We start from the raw sequence: 19053 nt of genomic DNA on the forward strand, positions 1-19053 counted from the left end.
CTTATTTTTTTCTAATCTTATAGGTAGAAATTGGATCTCACTTAATTTTAGTTTATCCCTCTTTTAATGAAAAGAAGTATTTATATATTTAAATATTTAAAAGTTCTTGCTTTCTTGTTTTTGATTGAATTTTTTCTCTGTTAAACTACAAATTTATTGGAATCCTAATAAAAATACCATTAGAAATTTTGTCCCCTGGAGCTTGAACTTTTTGTCACTTTATGAAAATGTGACTGATAATTTGCAGGTGATTTCTTTATGGTACTAAAAGAAGGAAGCTCTGCTAATTACTATCTGTGATTATATATGTATACATGTATATATATACATGTATATGTACATGTATATGTATATATGTATATATATATATATATATACATATATACTGCTCTGTCATCAGAGTTTAAAAATAAAAGTCTTAAAATAATGTGTGCCATTAGCCTGACGCTTTTGTGGTAGTTTTGATTGAATTTAGTGATATCTGGTAATCCTGTCAGCTATTAAAATTTACCTGCTAAGGAGATAGTTTTAAATAGTAATGTAAATAATAAACACTCTACATATATAAATTTTTTTCAGTACTGAGGATAGAACCCAGGGGCATTCTACCTCTGATATATACCCCTAACCCTATTTTTTTATTTTTTATTTTGAAACAGGGTCTCACTGAGTTGCAGATGGCCTCAGTTAGTAGCTGAGGCTGGCAACGAGCCTTGATCCTTCTGTCTCAGCCTTTGAAATGCAAGGATTACATGCGTGTGCCACCATGCCCAGCTAACACTATGCATATTTTAATAAAATGTTATTTAAACCAATGTAAGCAAAATGATTAAAGAAAAGGCAAATATTTAAAAAACTTAATAGTAAAATCAAAACTTTAATGGTTCCAACTTTTTTTTTTTTTTTTTTTTTTTTTTTTTTGGTGGTACTGGGGTTCCTGGAAGCCCTTCTACCTCCGGGCTGCACTCCCAGACCTATTTTTATACTTTTTATTTGGAAACAAGTTCTCTTAAGCCAGCTCCGCTGGCTTCAAACCTGTGGGATCCTCCTGTCTCCACCTCCCAAGTGAGGGGATTACGAGCTTGTGCCACCACACCTGGCCTGGTTCCAACTTTTAAAATGATCAGTTACCTAAATTTTAGAAAATAACTTTACCCAAATTGAGCATCTTTACTGACTTATATTTTCCATTCATTATGAATCCGATTTAGAGTTTGTGACATGCAATCATTCCAAAATCAAATCAAACAATCTTATTGCTATTGTCACTTTAATACATATAAAATCATGCTCTTTAGGCTCTATAATTTGTTTGTTTGTTTGGTACTAGAGATTGAACCCAGAATCATTCTACCTCTAAGCTACACCCCCCACGCATTTTTACTTTTTTATTTTGAAATAAGTTCGCACTACGTTGTTGAGGATCTTGCTACGTTCCTAAGGCTTGCCTCAAACCTACAATCGTTTTATTTGAGCCTCCCAAGTACTAGGATTATAATCAGGCATCACTGTGCCCAATTCTTTCATTTAAAATTTTTATTTTTGTGTGTGTGTGAGTGTGTGATACTGGGGATGGAACCCAGGGGCATTCTACCTCTGAGTTAAAACCCCAGCCCTATTTTTTTTTCTTTATTTTGAAACAGAGTCTCACCAAGTTGCAAAGGGCCTCACTAAGTAGCTGAAGCTGTCCGCAAACTGTGATCCTACCGTCTCAGCCTTCCAAATGCTAGGACTACAAGCATACACCACCACACCTGACCACTTTAAATTTTAATAACCAGAGATGCACTCAGTGTTCCAGGAAAAATGAACTGTTTTAGCCATCTGTAAGTTGGAATAGAAACCAATATTATTCTAACAATCTCTCTCTTCAGTGGCATATCTGAAATACCTGTTATTCTTCTCCTACTTCCTTACCTTCTCTGTGCTTCAAGAACAAAATTTTGCTTTGTTAAGTTATATCTTTTGACTACATTGGGTAAAGCCTTTAGTTAAATTCAAGGTATCAATGGACTACCATATTTTCGGTGCCGCCTAGTGGGCAAATTAGATTTTTCTTCAGGAGAGAAAAGAAAATAGGAAGGTCCATCCTCTACAAATTAGCTTAGAGTATTTCTGCTTCTGGTCATAAATATGATAGTTGATATTTACATAAAATATGGGTTTTCTTCAGCCTTTTAGAAAATGCAATTTTATATTTCTTCATGCATTCCAAAACACCTCTGACCATTTGAAAGTGTATTACAAAAAGAAATCTAAAATTAATCACTAAGAGATATAGATTTTTAAGAATTAAATATAAGCTTGCTGCCATATAAGTCCATCATATCAACTGGAACAGGAAGTTAAGTGTAAATGTGTTGATTAGCAGAATCATATTTTCCTGTGGTTAAAGAAATAGTTTCTTGTTTCAGTTATATTTGTAGGTAATTGTTTAGTTCTCCCATTCCTATGAAGAAGCACATCTGCCTCACCAGTGCATGCTGAGACATGTAATTTACTGGTCAGAAGACATGCATTATGCTATATTTAGACAATCTGCAGCCCTTTACATTGATCTTATAACATGTGCACACACACAGCCAGCTTCTGCAGGAATCTCTTTATCTATCACACAACAAGAGTAGACACAGTAATACATAAAATTACAATAAAGAATATGTATCACATCATTTTTTTCTGCAACATCTCAGCATACTGGAGTCACTTCAGGCCAGATATTTCAGTCTTGACATTGCACTGAAATATAAACATAGATTTGGTAAAGCAGAGGGAGATTTTGTTCCACCATCCTCATTAATGTCACTAAGTTTTATGCCTAAAATTTCAAGTATTATATTTCAAATTGAACCTGCTGTTGTTTACTTTCTAACCTTTTTTTCTGGCACATTTATTCTTTATGTACAGAACTGTATTTTAAAAGGCTGAATGGATCTCTCCTGGAAATATAGCAGGTGGCATGATTAATATAGAACCATGTGGTACACACAGTGTTTCCATATTTACAAAAGAAATCCTATATTCTGAATTCAGATTTTCTTGTTTTGTCTAGTATTAAATAAAAATTTATTTTAAAAAGTCTTATGTATTGATGTGTTTTTTACAGGAAATATGATATAATTTGGCTTTGAGTATTCAAGGTTGTGTATGTTCAGTAGTTGAAACCCTGTTGTCAGCATTAAATTGGTGTGTTAGGCTCTACTGGAGTAAATAATAAAAAGAAATAGAGTCAACCCATCTCAAGAACAGCAGTGTGAACCTGCGAACAATCTCAAAAGTTATTTTCAGAAACCATTCTAGGAAGATTAACAAAAGACTGTGCTTTCCCCATGAGGTATTGGGTTGAGACACTGAAAGAAATGTTCCAATAAAGTTCAAATGAGGGGTCTGTATGTATTCTTGCATGAGGTGAACACCAATTAAGTGTGCTTTAAATGCAAGTTAAATTTTCCTTTGGTGGAAATCGGTGAAAGTTTTAGGAAAAGTTCCTCTACCTTTCATATTATTTGAAAGGCTAAGACTTCCTAAGACATTTAGAGAAAACAATCCAAGCTAGAGAATATATTAAGTGTACAAAAGAAAATTAGAAACAATAGCATAACAAAACTTAGAAGTAAAAAAAAAGAAGCAATGCTCATATTATGTAACAATTGATATGCAGCAATGCGATTTATTAGAAAAGTCACCAAATTTCTAAATATATAACAGCAAGTTCACAAAGAGAATGGTAAATTTAAAAGTAGAATGGTATATTTCATCATATCTAGATGTGTTTAACAACTCATTTTTGAGTGAGATGAAATTTCTTCTTGAAGCATATCTCAAGATGTGGCAGAAGGAATTCAATGACTAATCAAAAGTCCTCTGGATATACTGTGTGACAGTCATGAAATACAGAATGACTATTTAATTAATTTGAATACTCGAGTTGCAAACGGTTAAATCTATTGAAATTTTCTTTTTTTTTGTGTGTGATACTGGGGTTTCTGGAAGCCCTTGTACCTCCGGGCTACACTCCCAGACCTATTTTTACATTTTTATTTGGAAACAGGGTCTCCTAAACCAGCACACGCAGCTGGCTTTGAACCTGTGCGATCCTCCTGTCTCTGCCTCTCCAGCGCGGGGATTACAAGCCGGCACCACCACGCCCGGTGAAATTTTAATGTTTTATTTTAGAAGTATTGGAGCTGAGATGACAGAATAGGAAATTTTATCCCACCAGAAAAATACCAATTTAATTATATCTATAAACAAAAATACATCCCCAACTGCTCAGGATACAGTCTGCAAAGCATAGTACTGAGAGAGCCCTCTGTGGTTCATATTTTTGTGTGTGTGTGGGAATAAAAGGAAAGTGAAGTGAGCATCTGATTTGGGTATGTGTGGGAAACTCTTCTAAGTCTAAAGAATATTGGTTTAAGGATTTATAGCGTTTTTGTTTTTTTTGGCAGAAGACTTTCTTGAGGGAACTGAAGACAGTGACCTGGATCCTATCTAATCTATTTTCTCCTGATTTAAAGCACCTTTTGTGTTCTTTGTTTAAGATCACTCTAAGGAGCGATCTGAAAAAAGCAACCTTTGCCACTTTTGCAAAACTGCCAGATAACAACTTACCTACTAAATCATTCCTAACCTAATTCTTTACTCCTTAGCCAGAGACAATAATTTGATGACCCAGCCTTAATTCTATAAACCCATAATAAAAGGAAGAGTTGAGTTTTGCTCTAAGAATGAGGCTCTCTGGCTTTCTCTCATTTTACCTCTTTGAGACCAGGAACAAAGTCTCAGGAGCATGTTTTCAGCCTATTATCTCATGTTCTGCTGGTTTAGAGCCCAGCAGGTATGGATGTCAGAACCAGATATGCTTGCCTGTGGACCCCAGCATGAGACCAGTTTACGGACTCTAGAACCAGGTCAGATAAAATATGGATAGCAGCAACTGGTCTATATGCCTATAAACCTCAACGCCAAGCACACTTGCAAATATCTGAGCAACATGCTCAGTCAACAGCAGACTTGAAAAGTAACCTCACCTGTTTTCAATACAAGCACCAGGGACACTCATTCCCACTGTCTGGGGCTGGACCCACCTATCTGTGGATGCTGAAACCAGGTAACAAACACAAGTTTTATCACCAAAAACATTTTTTCATAGACTTCAAAACCAAACTCATGTGATATTCCATTCATATATTACAATTTCAAACCACCTACAGCCCACAACATTGAGCCCACTAAGAATCTCTCGCTTGCATAATTAGTGAGGGACTTTCCAAAACAAAGCTTGTCTTGAAGAAGGGAAGTAACTGCTTTTTAAAATATGCACACATCAATGCAAAAATATAAAACTCATAAAAACCACGGAAACAGGATACAAAGGAATGAAATGAAACAACAGTTACTTCTCCTACATAAATGGAGATATAGTCTTCTGAGAAACTTCCATGCTGATCAGCATAATAGTACTAATTTACAGTTCCATCAATAACACAAAAGAATTCCTATTTCTCCATTTCCTTCCCAGCATTTATTATTGTTTGTATTATTGATGATTGCCATTCTAATGAGTTAGATGGAATCTTGGTGATGTTTTGATTTGCATTTCTATAATTGCTAATGATGTTAAACATTTTTATGTATTTGTTGTTTATTTGTATTTTTTCTTTTCAGAAGCGTCTATTCAGTTTAATTGTCCATTCTATTCGGTTCCTTTTTTTTTTTGCTTTTTTTTGAAATTTTTATATAATCTACCTATTAGTACTCTACTAGAGGAGTTTCTAACAAATATATTCTTATATTCTGTAGGCTTTTTCTTCAGATTCTTAATTATTTCTATCATAGGACTCTGCTATGCCAATTCTTGATATCTTTTCAAATGAATAAGAGTTAGAATACCATAGTGATATATGCATAGCCATGTTTATAGGAGCACAATTCATCATAACCAAATTATGGAACCAACCCAGGTGTTTATCAATACATAAATGGATAAAATGTGGTATATACACACAGTAGAGTTTTACTCAGCCATAAAGAAAAAAGTTATGGCATTTGTAGAAAAATGAATAAAACTTGAGAACATTACGCTAAATCAGATCAGACAGTTGCAGAAAGTCTGAGGTTGTAATTTTTATTCCATATGTGGATGTTAGAGAGAGAATAGAAAATAAAAGTAACTTCAAATAAATGAAGAGAGATGCTTTTAGAATACTGAAAGTGAGGGGTGGGAGAAGAGGAGGGGAAAATTATGAGGAAGAAAATAGATCAAATAATGTTATCTCCATAGATGAAGGTATCAATACCAATTCACTAATGTATTGGGAGGGAGAATGAGAGTGGGGTGGAATGTGAAGGGGCACATACCAAGAGATGTGTACATTTATAAATGGCACATTTTGATTTTTACTATGTTGTATAATTATAATATACCAATAATAAAAAATAAATGAAGATCTCTAAACTCTCTGATAATTTATTCAAAACAATAATCCCAAAGATAAATACAAAAAATGTCTGTATTTGAAGATAGCCAAGCAGGCTCAGAAATCAGTGCTGTTCCTGTGTCTCGCTAACATTTTCTGGTTATGTATTGTAGAAGCATATTTAAGTAAACTTGTAATTAATAATTATGTTTCTTATAACTGAAGGATAGACAACAGCCATGTGTACATAAGAAATGGAAAAAAAAACTGCCTATGAAGGGCAGAGATATGTGAATAAGAGACCTCCCCATGAGTCATATTGCTTGGTGGTTTACCAGAGAAGAGTTTGCCGCACTTGACTATATATTGTGTATGAATGAAAGCAATCTTGTGCATTTGAATATAAAAAATCAAGTTAATAACTTCAAAGCTAAATTTGGACTATTTGGAAGCTATGATCTACAAAAACAACTCATTATTGAAGATTCCTATTATGGGGATGACTCAGACTGAGCTGGTGTACCAACACTGTTTCAGGTGCTGGAGAACCTTTCTGGAGAAGAACATGTCCTGAAACCAGCCAAGCTACTCACCCCCAGCCCTTCCCAAGTTGTTCTATTTTCAGCCTGTGCTCAGTGTGACAATGTTTCTTTGCCCCAAGCAACATTTGTTCCTTCACCTGACCCACTATTTCTTTCTATTTTTTATTGGTGCATTATAGTCATAGATATTAATGGGGTACAAGATGGTAGAGGCATACATGCACACATGTCTCATTTAGCCCTTCCCCAATTCCCACCCACTCCCCTCTCCCCTTCTTCCTTCTCTTGTTTGGCTTAGTGGTTGACTTTGATACATGTGTGCATGTAAATCATGTACATTAGGTAATGTCTCTCTCCCCCTCTAGCATCCCCCTCAGTTAGGTCATCTTCTTGGCTCATCTTTGGTTTCTCCTTCTTTGTCTAGAGTTCCTACTATGACCAACTGTTTCTTACCTTAAATATAACTGTACGTAGAATCAGTTACATTTGCAGAATAATGAATAAAGATGTTTGATTCAGAAAAGTTATGGGCTATAGTAATAATTCCAAAGACTAGTTGAATCTCTCAATTTTCCCTAATTGACAAAAAAAAAAGAGAGAGAGAATAAGCATTAAAGAACAAAACAGAGCAAAAGTAACAGTAAAAGGAACCTGGAGACTCAAGTCAGACCTTGAGCCCAGAAAGAGTTGGATTTTGGTTGATGGTCAACACAGGTGGGGCACCCCTGCTGACCTTTGCATCCCTTCCCGAGCCTTCTATGGAGTCACAATACACATCCATAAACACTCTCTACCTACACTGAAGTATTTCAGCTCACACACACACACTCATAGAGCTCACATGTATCTCTCTCTCTCTCTCTCTCTCTCTCTCTCTCTCTCTCTCTCTCTATATATATATATATATATATATATATATATATATATATATATATATAGTGTGTGTGTGTGTGTGTGTGTGTGTGTGGTACTGGGGTTCCTGGAAGCCCTTCTACCTCCGGGCTACACTCCCAGACCTATTTTATATTTTTGAAACAGGGTCTCTTACGCCAGGACGGCTGGCTTCCAACCTGCGTGATCCTCCTGTCTCCGCCTCCCAAGCGCGGGGATTACAAGCGTGCGCCACCACGCCTGGCTAGCTCACATGTATATTTAAAAGGAAGTCAAAAGAGATAGATTGGCAGGTTTGATCTTTAGCACGTTTAGTGTATTAGTTTTGTCTAATTTATTTCATGAGAAGGTCAGCTTCTTTGTTCCCATTTGAGTATTTGGTTTTAAAAATATAATTATATCTTGAAAGGATACTTGTCGTACATTCTATGTTCAGTTGAGGGGTATTTATTTTGTATCTACATGCAACCCCCATGTCAAATGAAAATTTCTTTAGGTGTGAAACAATTTAAGAAGTTTGAAAAAGTTCTATTATATAAAGTTCATTAATATTGACATATAGCCAGGCATGGTGGCATATGCCTAAATCCCAGTACTTGGCAAACTGAGACAAGAGGATCTCAAGTTTCAGGACAGCCTCACTCAGCAAGTACTGAGACTCTCATCGACTTGGAGACACCTCATTTCAAAATAAAAATTAAACAGGGCTGGAGGTATAGCTCAGATATAGAATGCCCTGGATTCAATTCTCAGTACACATAAAAATATTGATTTTCAAAAATAAAACTGTCTTTCTTTTTGCTTTTATTTTTATACTTTTATTGTGCCATTATAGTCTCACATCATAATGTACTTCACAGTGATAGTAACATTGCAGTTGGTGGGCTTTTTCCAGCTCCCTCCCCAGTATCCACCTCCTCATAGAGTATTGAGATTGGCACTGGTATTCTCTCATACGAACATAATGTCAAAGTGATTTCTTCATTGATCCTCTCTTTCCCATCTCTTCCCCTAGAAGTTTCTCCTCCGTTATCTGGAGTCTCTCTGATATCTCTGTTATTCTCTAGCTTGGGCATATGACAGAAAACATATGACCCTTCATGTTCTGTGACCAGATGATAATTTCATGTTCAGGAAAATAAAAACACCTGGAGAAAATTAGTATTCTTTTGTCAGAACTCAATAAACATATAGGCAAACATAGATAATTGTACAATCTCAAGTCTGTATAGATTTATGTTGGAAGAGACTTTTCAAAATAAACTGGGGAATTATAAAAACTGATAAAACACGCCAGGCGTGGTGGCTCACGCTTGTAATCCCCATGCTTGGGAGGTGGAGACAGCAGGATCCCGCAGGTTTGAAGCCTGCTTCGCTGTCTTGAGACCCTGTTTCCAAATAAAAAAACTATAAAATAGGTCTTGGAGTGTAGCCCGGAGGTAGAAGGGTTTCCAGGAACCCCAGTACCACACACATACACACACAAAAAAAAAGCTGATAAAACACAACTGATTAAAATAATAGTTTTAAAGCTGGAGAGTTATAAAATACAACTGTATATGCTGTTAATGTATATACATATATATACACATATAATCAGTGAATCAATGAGTTATAGCAGAACACATGTATAGAGCTAAACATTATCAGAAAAACAGAAATTAAACAATAAGAAATCATAAAAAACACAGAAATTCTGTAGCAGAAGAATATGACTAAATTGAAAACTTCAGTGCAGAGTTTGTACAGATTTTTTTATTAGTGTATTGTAATCATACATCATGATGAAGTCATAGTGATGGGGACATACATGCACACAACACTTGGTTAGCTTCTGCCCCACCCTGGTTTTTCTTTCCCCATACATGATATAGCGATTGACATTGATAATTTTGTAGGTACATCTTATACATTAAAATATTTCCTACACTAAATTCTCCTCCTTCACTCACCTTTCTTTATTAGACACCTTCCATCACTCCAATAGGGGTCCTTTTTTGCCTGGAGAACACCTAGTGTTCTCTTTAGCTTCCACAAATGGGGGGGGGGATCTGATTATTCATTTGTGTGACTGACTAAAGCATATTTAATCAAGAACAATGAAGAACAAATTTGAAGAAAGGCCATTTAAAATAGTCAAAGGTACAAGAAAGACAAAAAAATGAAAAAACAGTAAAGAATGATTATGATGCTCACAAGGTTCCATCAAGTAAACCAAAGATGTATTCCATGAGTTGAGTCCAGAAGGATAAAACAAAGGAAAATGGGCAAATATTTTTAAATTAATAATTACTGAATGTTTCTCAAGTCTTTGGAGAAAAAGACATTAAGATTAATAAAGTTATCCAGGCATGGTGGCGCATGCTTGTAATCCCAGCATTTGGGAGGCTGAGACCAGAGGATTATGGTTCACAGACAGCCTCAGCTACTTAGGCCCTTTGCAACTCACTGAGACTCTGTTTCAAAAAAAAAAATAGTTAAGGCTGGGGTGTAGCACAGAGGTACAATGCCCCTGGGTTCCATACACATTACTGCCAAAAAAAAAAAAAGATTAATAAAGTTAAAAATACCTCAAATAATTTAAACCTAAAGAAAGGCTATGCTAAGGTATATTACAAATTTTCAAAAGTAAAGTACAAAGAGAGAATTTTAAAAGGAGCAAGAAAAAAGTGACTTATAACATACAAAAGAATCTTGGAAAAGAAAATGTCAGCAGATTTCTCCACAGGAACATTGCAGGATAAAAGAGAATGAAGATAAAGTAATGAACGCTGGTCAGGAAGTGACAAAATATAAATCTTTATGCAAATGAAAATAAAACCCTTAGAGATAAAGGTTAATATGCACACAAATTCAGAAAAATGAAATGTTGTAGTGGTGGTGTGTAAATCACGTTTAATCCTAGTGTGAAAGTTCAAAGACAAAAGTACAAAGAATAACAATAATCAAAGAACTTGGTTAATAAACATAATTTAAAGAAGTATATTCTGACTTAAATAATAAAAAAGTATGTGTTGATAAAATACTTTTGTGTTCTACTATATATATAGTAGAACACAAAATATAGTTGAAATATATTAATATAAAATATACATTTTATGTAAACCTCATAGTCATCACAAAGAAAAAATGCTGTAAAAATACAAAAAGAGAAAGAGAAAAATATTATAGCATATCACTGCAAAACATAGTCATCAAATGACACGTTAAAAAAAATAAAAGAGGGAAGGAGAAATTAGTAATTATAAAATACAAGGACAAGTTTAACAAAATGGCAGTGGCGATTTCTGATCTGTCAGTAACTACCTTAAATGTAAATGGGTTAAATTATTGAATTAAAGATATAGGAAAATTTTAGATTCAAGGACACATATTTTTCAAATGAATATGTGAAAAAATACTTCATGAAAATGGCTACCAAAAGAGCAAAGGTGGTCATATTTATATAAGACAAAATGGACTAAGTAAAAAATTATCTCTGGAGAAAAAACATTATTAGAGAAAGAAAAATGGAAAATTTAACAAGAAATTAACCGATTTTAAGATGTATGCATATAACAACAAAGTACTAAATATGTAAAGCAAATTGACAAATCTAAAGGGAAAACATATTGTAATGCAGTAATAAAAGATGTTTGTATTCTAGTTATATAAATAGACCTATTATTTATACGGAAAATAAAAAAAATATTTAAACAACATTTAAATCAAATAAAGCTTGAACTTCATCATGAGGTATGATTACAATGCAGCAATTAAAAAAAAGAAAATTTAACCCAATGCCAACAGAATTCATATTCTTCTCAAGAACACATAGAGTTATCCACAAGATAGGTTATATGCTAGATCAGAAAACAAGGTTTAGTAATTTACAGAAGACCAAAGCTAATGTAGTATCTTCTCTTGACCACTATAAAGCAAAACTGAGATTGGTACAAAAATAAAAATATGAAAATTCACAAAAACTAAAAATAACATATTCTTAAGCAACCATTGAATTTTTTAAGACAAAAATTTAATGAAAAGTTAGAAAATAGCTGGTTTTGGTGGTGCACACTTATAATTCCAGCTTTTGAGAGGCTATGATGGGAGGATTGCAATCTGTGAAAAGCCTCAGCTGCTACTTAGGGAGACCTTTTGCAACTTAGTGAGAATCTATTTCAAAACAAAGAGTAAAAATTAGGCTAGGAGAAAGTAGAATGCCCCTGGGTTCCATCTCCAGTACTTGTGGAGTCGGGGGGGGGGGAGAGAAAAGTTAGAAAATATCTAGACACAAAATAAGTAAAAGTGGGCAAAAAAATTGAGTAAGTATTTTTTTTAAAAAATATACACATGGCCAACAAGAATATAAAAAATGTTCAGCATTACTAATCATTAAGAAAAATAAAATAAAATCAACATAATGGTGAGATAACTAATAACTCACTCTTGTTAGAATACCTATGACAAAAAATGTAACAAATAATGAGTATGTAGAGAAAAATGAATCCCTGTAAACCATTGATGAAAATATAAATTCATAGAGCCACTGTGGATAAAATTGTGTTTTAACTGATGTCATGATTTTTGACACTAAAAGGCTTAACACCAATTGGTAGAAAATGACTTGGTTCAACTATGAAATTAAATATATGAATAAAAAATTTAAATTACATTTAAAAATGGCACTAACATAACAAACATTTTAGGGGCTCAGGAAAAACTCTTTATTATTACTTTAAATATTTTTTATTGGTACATTGTAGTCATACATCTTAATGGAGTATAAGATAGTAGAGACATATATGCAGACATGACTGACTCATTTAACACTCCCCCAAATCCCGTCCCATTTCCTCCTCCTCTTTCCTTCTCATGTTTGGCTTAGTGATTGACTTTCATATGTTTGCATGATATACATTCACAAGACTTCTCTTTTCTAACAATTTACCAAGAACTGCATCTAGAATGTCACCAAGTATATCAAATAGTTACTAAATTCTTACTGAATTCTATTCATGAATGCATTCTGATTATTTGGGGGTAATTCAGTTGTAATTTGCATATGTGTGATAGGACCTTAATTTATCTATTAGACATTAAAACATACTTGTTTGAATGGGGTGAGAGGATAATAATTTATGATATGTGTAGAAAGCACATACAAATTGTATAAAGCAAGAGCAAGAACTCCAAACCTTGTACACCACAGAGTTTTATCTGATAAAGATCCAGTCAAGCTGGGCGTGGTGGCGCACACTTGTAATTCGGAAGGGTGAGATTGGAGGATCGCAGTTCACGGACAGCCTCAGCTACTTAGTGAGACCCTCTGCAACTCAGTGAGACCCGGTTTCAAAATAAAGAATAAAAAAATAGGGCAGGGGGTATAGCTCAGAGGTCAAATTCCCATGGGTTTCATCCCCAGACGCACAAAAAAAAAAAAAAAAAAGATCCAGTCAATATAATAGTCCCTCTAAAATAACTAAAAATCATGAGCAAAATCAACAATTCAAGATAGAATTTCTCTCAAAACTATGACAGATATTTTAAGAATATATTTAATTCTTATGCATGCACTTATATTTATTCAAGCTTTGAATATTTACCATATAACATGTTATCATCTATTTTAAGAAAAAAATTAAACTTCTTCAAAATTGTAAAGAACGAGCTTATTAACATTACTCTTAAAATTAATTCAAAATTCATTTTTCAGTTAAAAGTACACTTATTCAACATGGAAAATATTCATAAGCAGGTTGCAAAGTCGTATATGTAATATAATACTACTTCTAAATGCATATAGATTGATTATTGAGGATTAGAAACTGCATACTTGTCAGCTTTCTTTTTGATTAAATGAAAGTTTGATTTTCTTCAATTCTTATTCCATTTTGAGAGGAGTTAAAATTTAGGGTTAATAGTTCTTTTGTTTCAAATTTATTTTCTTGTGGAAAATGTATAAGAAATAGCTTAGAATGTTTTTTCTGCATTTTGTTTGTTTTTATGCAGTGTTTGCCTATGCCAATTTAAAATTTTTTCAAAGAATAATGCTTACAATTAACACCCAGCTTCTGTCCTAGTCTGGATAATATAATTTAAAAGTATTGTTGCAGGATTTTGAAAATATTGTGAGGTACCAATGAGATTTGGAAATATACAGCACAGTAATACAGGAGACCTTAATATGTGTGGACAAAACTAAAAACAATAAAAAAACCTTTTTGGTAAGCATTTTTTATTAAACATCAAAATAACTGAAAAATAATCAGCACACCAAAGTCCTGTACTGTATCAAGATCCACAAAAAGATGCATCTCAAACTAGTAAGAATGACTATTATTAAAAACAAACAAAATCAAAAGTATAAAAGCTGGCAAAGATGTGGAGCAAAGAAAACACTTCCACACTGATGGTGGCAATACTATTTGGCACAGCCATTATGGAAAGGAGTTTGGAGCTTCCTTAAATATGTAAAATGCAATTGCCACACAGAAAGTAGGAAAGGGAGGAAAACAAAAGTTTTTCTGAAAAACTAGAGAAAAGAAGAAATCCAAAAGAGCCACCTAGAAAGCGAATCCGATCAATGTAATCCAGTGTTTCTCCATCTACAATTGCATATGAATGGAAGAACCTAATAGAAGGTATGTAGAAATTAGAAAATTCTGAATGTCTACAAACTTATCAATGCTAACCTGAATAATGTCATTAAAAATTTTAGAAATATTAATTTAAGAATAAAACGAGAAGCAGAAAATACTTAAATCAAACCCTCTTCAAAAATCACTAAAGAAAAGGTGATAAAGGCATAGAATAACATCCTCGGAACACATGAATCCAAAAAGACATATCTACAAAACAAATATAGACTACAAGACACTACTTAGAGAAGCCAAAAAGATAACAAAATATATTGAAAAAATTTTATAAAATCACAAATTAGACTTAGAAAATATTGTTAATAAAATGTAGAAATCATGAAGGAATTAGGTCTTGCTAAAAAAAAAAAATAGAAAGACAAGAATAAACTCAGTGGTTAAACGCTCAAACGTAAGAACCAGAAGCTATTTTTCTACACAAAGCAAAAAGCATTTGGGAAACAATTCATAACATTTGAATGGGCAAAGATTTTTTTTGGACAAGATCCCAATGCACAGAAAACAAAAGCAAAATAGACAAATGAGATTACATCAAATTAAAAAGTTTTTATGCAACAAGAAAAAACAAGAATGAAGAGACAACATTCAAAATGAGAAAGAATATTTGCACTGACAAGGACCTGATATTCAAAATACATAAATAAATTAAAAAACTCAACAGCTTAAAAAATTTAAATAGCCCAAGAAAAAGTAGGCAAGACCTATATAAACACTTCTCAAAAGACATAAAATGGGGCAAGGATATAAAAAATACACAACATCAGTAAACAACTGGAAATGCAAATCAATCTCCAGTGATATTCACCGCACTTCAGTAAGAATGGCTATTGTCAAAAAAGCAAAAAGCAAAAGAGCTAATTGGGTGATGTGTACATGTATGTCTCCGTGATCTTTTATCCCATTAAGATGGATGCATTCCCTAATATGCAAAAGCTAGGGAGAAATGGGTAACAAGAGGAACTCTAGATGAAGAAGGAAATCCTATAGAGGAGCAAATAAGGCGACCTCACATGATGTACTTAAACAAACATATCAAAGTCAATCACAAAGCCAAGCATGGATAGGAGGGATGGGGAGGGAATGGGATGGGTATCCAGTAAGGGCTAATTGGGTGATGTGTGCATGTATGTCTTTTATCTCATTAAGATCTATAACTACAATGCACCAATAAAAACAAAAGATGCATGACTACAATGCACCAATACAAAATTTAAAAAATAGCAAAAGGATGAGTGCTGAGAAGGATGTGGAACAAAGGGTTTCTTTCCACATTCTGGGTAGCAATGCAAATTGATACAGCTATTATAGAAAAGAGCATGGGATTTCCTCAAAAAACTGAAAACTAGAGCCAGCTATAGTGGCACACGCTTGTAATCCCAGAATTCAGGAGGCTGAGACCAGAGGATCGCAGTTCACAGACAGCCTTAGCTACTTAGTGTGGCCCTTCGCAGCTCAGTGAGACCCTGTTTTAAAAAAAATAATAAATAAAATATAGGGCTAGAGGTGTAGCTTGAAGATGCAATGCCCCTAGGTTCTGCCCCTAGTACTGCCAAAAAGAAAGAAAGAAGGAAAGAAAGAAAGAAGAAAGAAAGAAAGAGGAAAAAGTAAAAGAAAATAGCCATAAGATCCAGAAATCCTACTACTGGGTATACACCTGAAGGAAATGAAATTATTGTGTCTTAGATACACTTGCATTTCCATGCTCATTCCAGCACCATCCATAATAGCACCAATAAATAAATAAATAAATAAATAAATAAATAAATAAATAAAACTAGAGAAGTGTTGGCCCATGAATGGTTTAAAAGTGTGATATATATATATATATATATATATATATATATATATATATATATATACACACACACACACACACAATGGAGTACTATTCATCTACAAAAAATTATGAAATCATATCACAACAAAATGTATGAAACTAGAAGGCATTATGTTAAGTGAAATAAGAAAGGAATAGAGAAATAAGAAAGGAATGTAATCACACTTATAGATGGAATCTAAAATGTTGATCTTACAGAAGTTTAAAGTAGAATGGTGGCTATCTGAATGGTGGTTACTAGGAAAAGTAAGAGAGAAAAAGACATAAAGACTGGCATTGGAAACCAAGTGAGAGTTACATAGAAGCAAGAAGTTCCTCTCTGCTATTGCACAGTAGGTTGACTAGATAATTATATACTGTATATCTCAAAAAGCTAGAAAAATTATTTTGAAAATTTTCACCATAAAGAAACAATAAATATTCGAAAAAACAGATATGTTTAACCTGACTTAACCTTTAAGAACATTTAAAAATTACATGGTATACCATTAATATGGTTTAGTTTTTATGCATCAGAAAAAATAATAATGTCCTTTTTCCTTTCTCTCCTCCTGAAAGTATTAGACATTAAGTTATAAGTGCTATTCATATTAACTCATCCTTTTCTCTATATATTTGGATATAGAAATAAATACAAATTTAATATAATAATAAATACATTGGTCTGTCCACTGTGTCATTCTATTAGATATGAGAAATATAAAAATGTCAAGACACTAGAACTACTCTGAAGTGACTTCAAGAGGCCAAATCTCAAAAAATTTGAGACATAAAATAATGATATAAATTGATAACAATCCATTACCTTAAAATTTATAAATACCCATATATTTAAATAAGCTAATATGTAATTGAGACAGCTGTTCTTTAAACTAAAATGTCAATAAATAAACATGAAAGAAAAAATGGAGTAAGAAAATAGTCCTTTGTTAGCTGTTAAAGTAATAATGATTTTTTTTTTTTTTTTTTTTTTTTTGGTGGTAATGGAACCCTTCTACCTCCGGGCTACATTCCTATTTTTATATATTTTTTTTTTTATTTGGAAACAGGGTCTCTTAAGCCAGCATAGCTGGCTTCAAACCTGTGCGATCCTCCTGTCTCTGCCTCTCAAGCATGGGGATTACAAGCATGTGCATTACAAGCATGCACCACCATGCCCGGCATAAGTAATAATGAATTTAATTAAGAAGCTTCAATAATTTTCTCCCATTCTGTTGTCTTTCTGTTGAGGTTCTTTATAGTTTCTTTTGCTGCACAGAAGCTCTTCAGTTTAATGTAATCCCAGATTTTGATCTGCCTTTTAATTTCTTGTGCCTTTGAAGTCTTGTTGAGAAAGGTTTTACCTGTGCTTATGTGTTGCAATGTTGGACCTATACCCTCTTCAAGGAACTGCAAAGTCCCTGGTCTAATTTCCAAGTCTTTGATTCATCTTTAATTGACTATTGTGCAGGGTGAGAATGTAGGGTTTATTTACATTTTTCTACTTATAGTTAACCAGTTTTGCCAATACCATTTGTTGAACAGGCTATCTTTTTTTCCAGGGTATGTTTTTGGCCCCTTTGACAAAAATCAATTGGCTGTAAATGTACAGATTTGTTTCTTAATCTTCTATTCTGCTTTATTGGTCTATGTATCTGCTTTTGTGCCACTACCATTCTGTTTTTATTACTGTGGCTTTGTAATATAGTTTAAAGTCAGGTATTGTGATTCCTCCTGTACGTTTTTTGTTGCTAAGAATTACTTTGGCTATTCTGGGAATTTTGTTGTTCCAAATGAATTTTAGGACTTCTTTTTCTATGTCTGTGAGGAATGATCTTGGTAATTTCATGGGTATTGCATTGATTCTGTAGATCACTTTTGGAAGTATGGCCATTCTGATGATATTTATTCTGTCTATCCATGAACATGGAAAATCTTTCCATTTTCTAAGGTCTTCTTCAATTTATTTTTTCATCAAAAGATGAATGGATTACAAAACTATGAGATATGTTCACAATGGAATTTACTCAGCCATAAAAAACAACAAAATTACATCCTTTACAGGGAAATGGATAAAACTGTAGAATATTATGCTAAGTGAGATTACTCAGTCACAAAAAATTAGAATTTGGATGCTTTCCCTAATATGCAGAAGCTAGAGAGAAAATGGGTCATAGAGAACTCTGGACAAAACAGGAGAAACTATAGATGAGCCAATAAGGTGACCCAACTGAAGTAGATGGAAGGGGAGAAGAGGAAAATTCCCTAACGTATATGATGTACATTCACAAACATATCAATGTCAATCACTAAATCAAACATGAGAAGGAGGAGTGGAGGAGGGAATGGGATGGAAACTGGGGAAGGGCTAATTGAGTGATGTGTACATATATGCCTCTACCATCTTGAACCCATTAAGATGTATGACTACAATGCACCAATAAAAAGAAAAAATTTCAATAGATAATAAAATACATGGTGAATGTTTGATGAGGAACACCACATTTGCAATGTAACTCTCCATGAAACAGTAAATCAAATGAGAAAAATAATAATTTTAAATGGAGAAATCTTGCATATGTTTTTCATATGTTTCTTTTTGTGTGTGTGTGGTTCTGGGGATGAAACCCAGGGACTTTCAACCTCCAGGCTACACTCCCTGACCATATATATATATATATATATATATATATATATATATATATATATAATTTTTTTAAAAAACATGGTCTTACTAAGTTACT

This window comes from Muscardinus avellanarius, assembly GCF_963383645.1.
Source record: "Muscardinus avellanarius genome assembly, chromosome: 5".
NCBI classification, from domain to species: Eukaryota; Metazoa; Chordata; class Mammalia; order Rodentia; family Gliridae; genus Muscardinus; species Muscardinus avellanarius.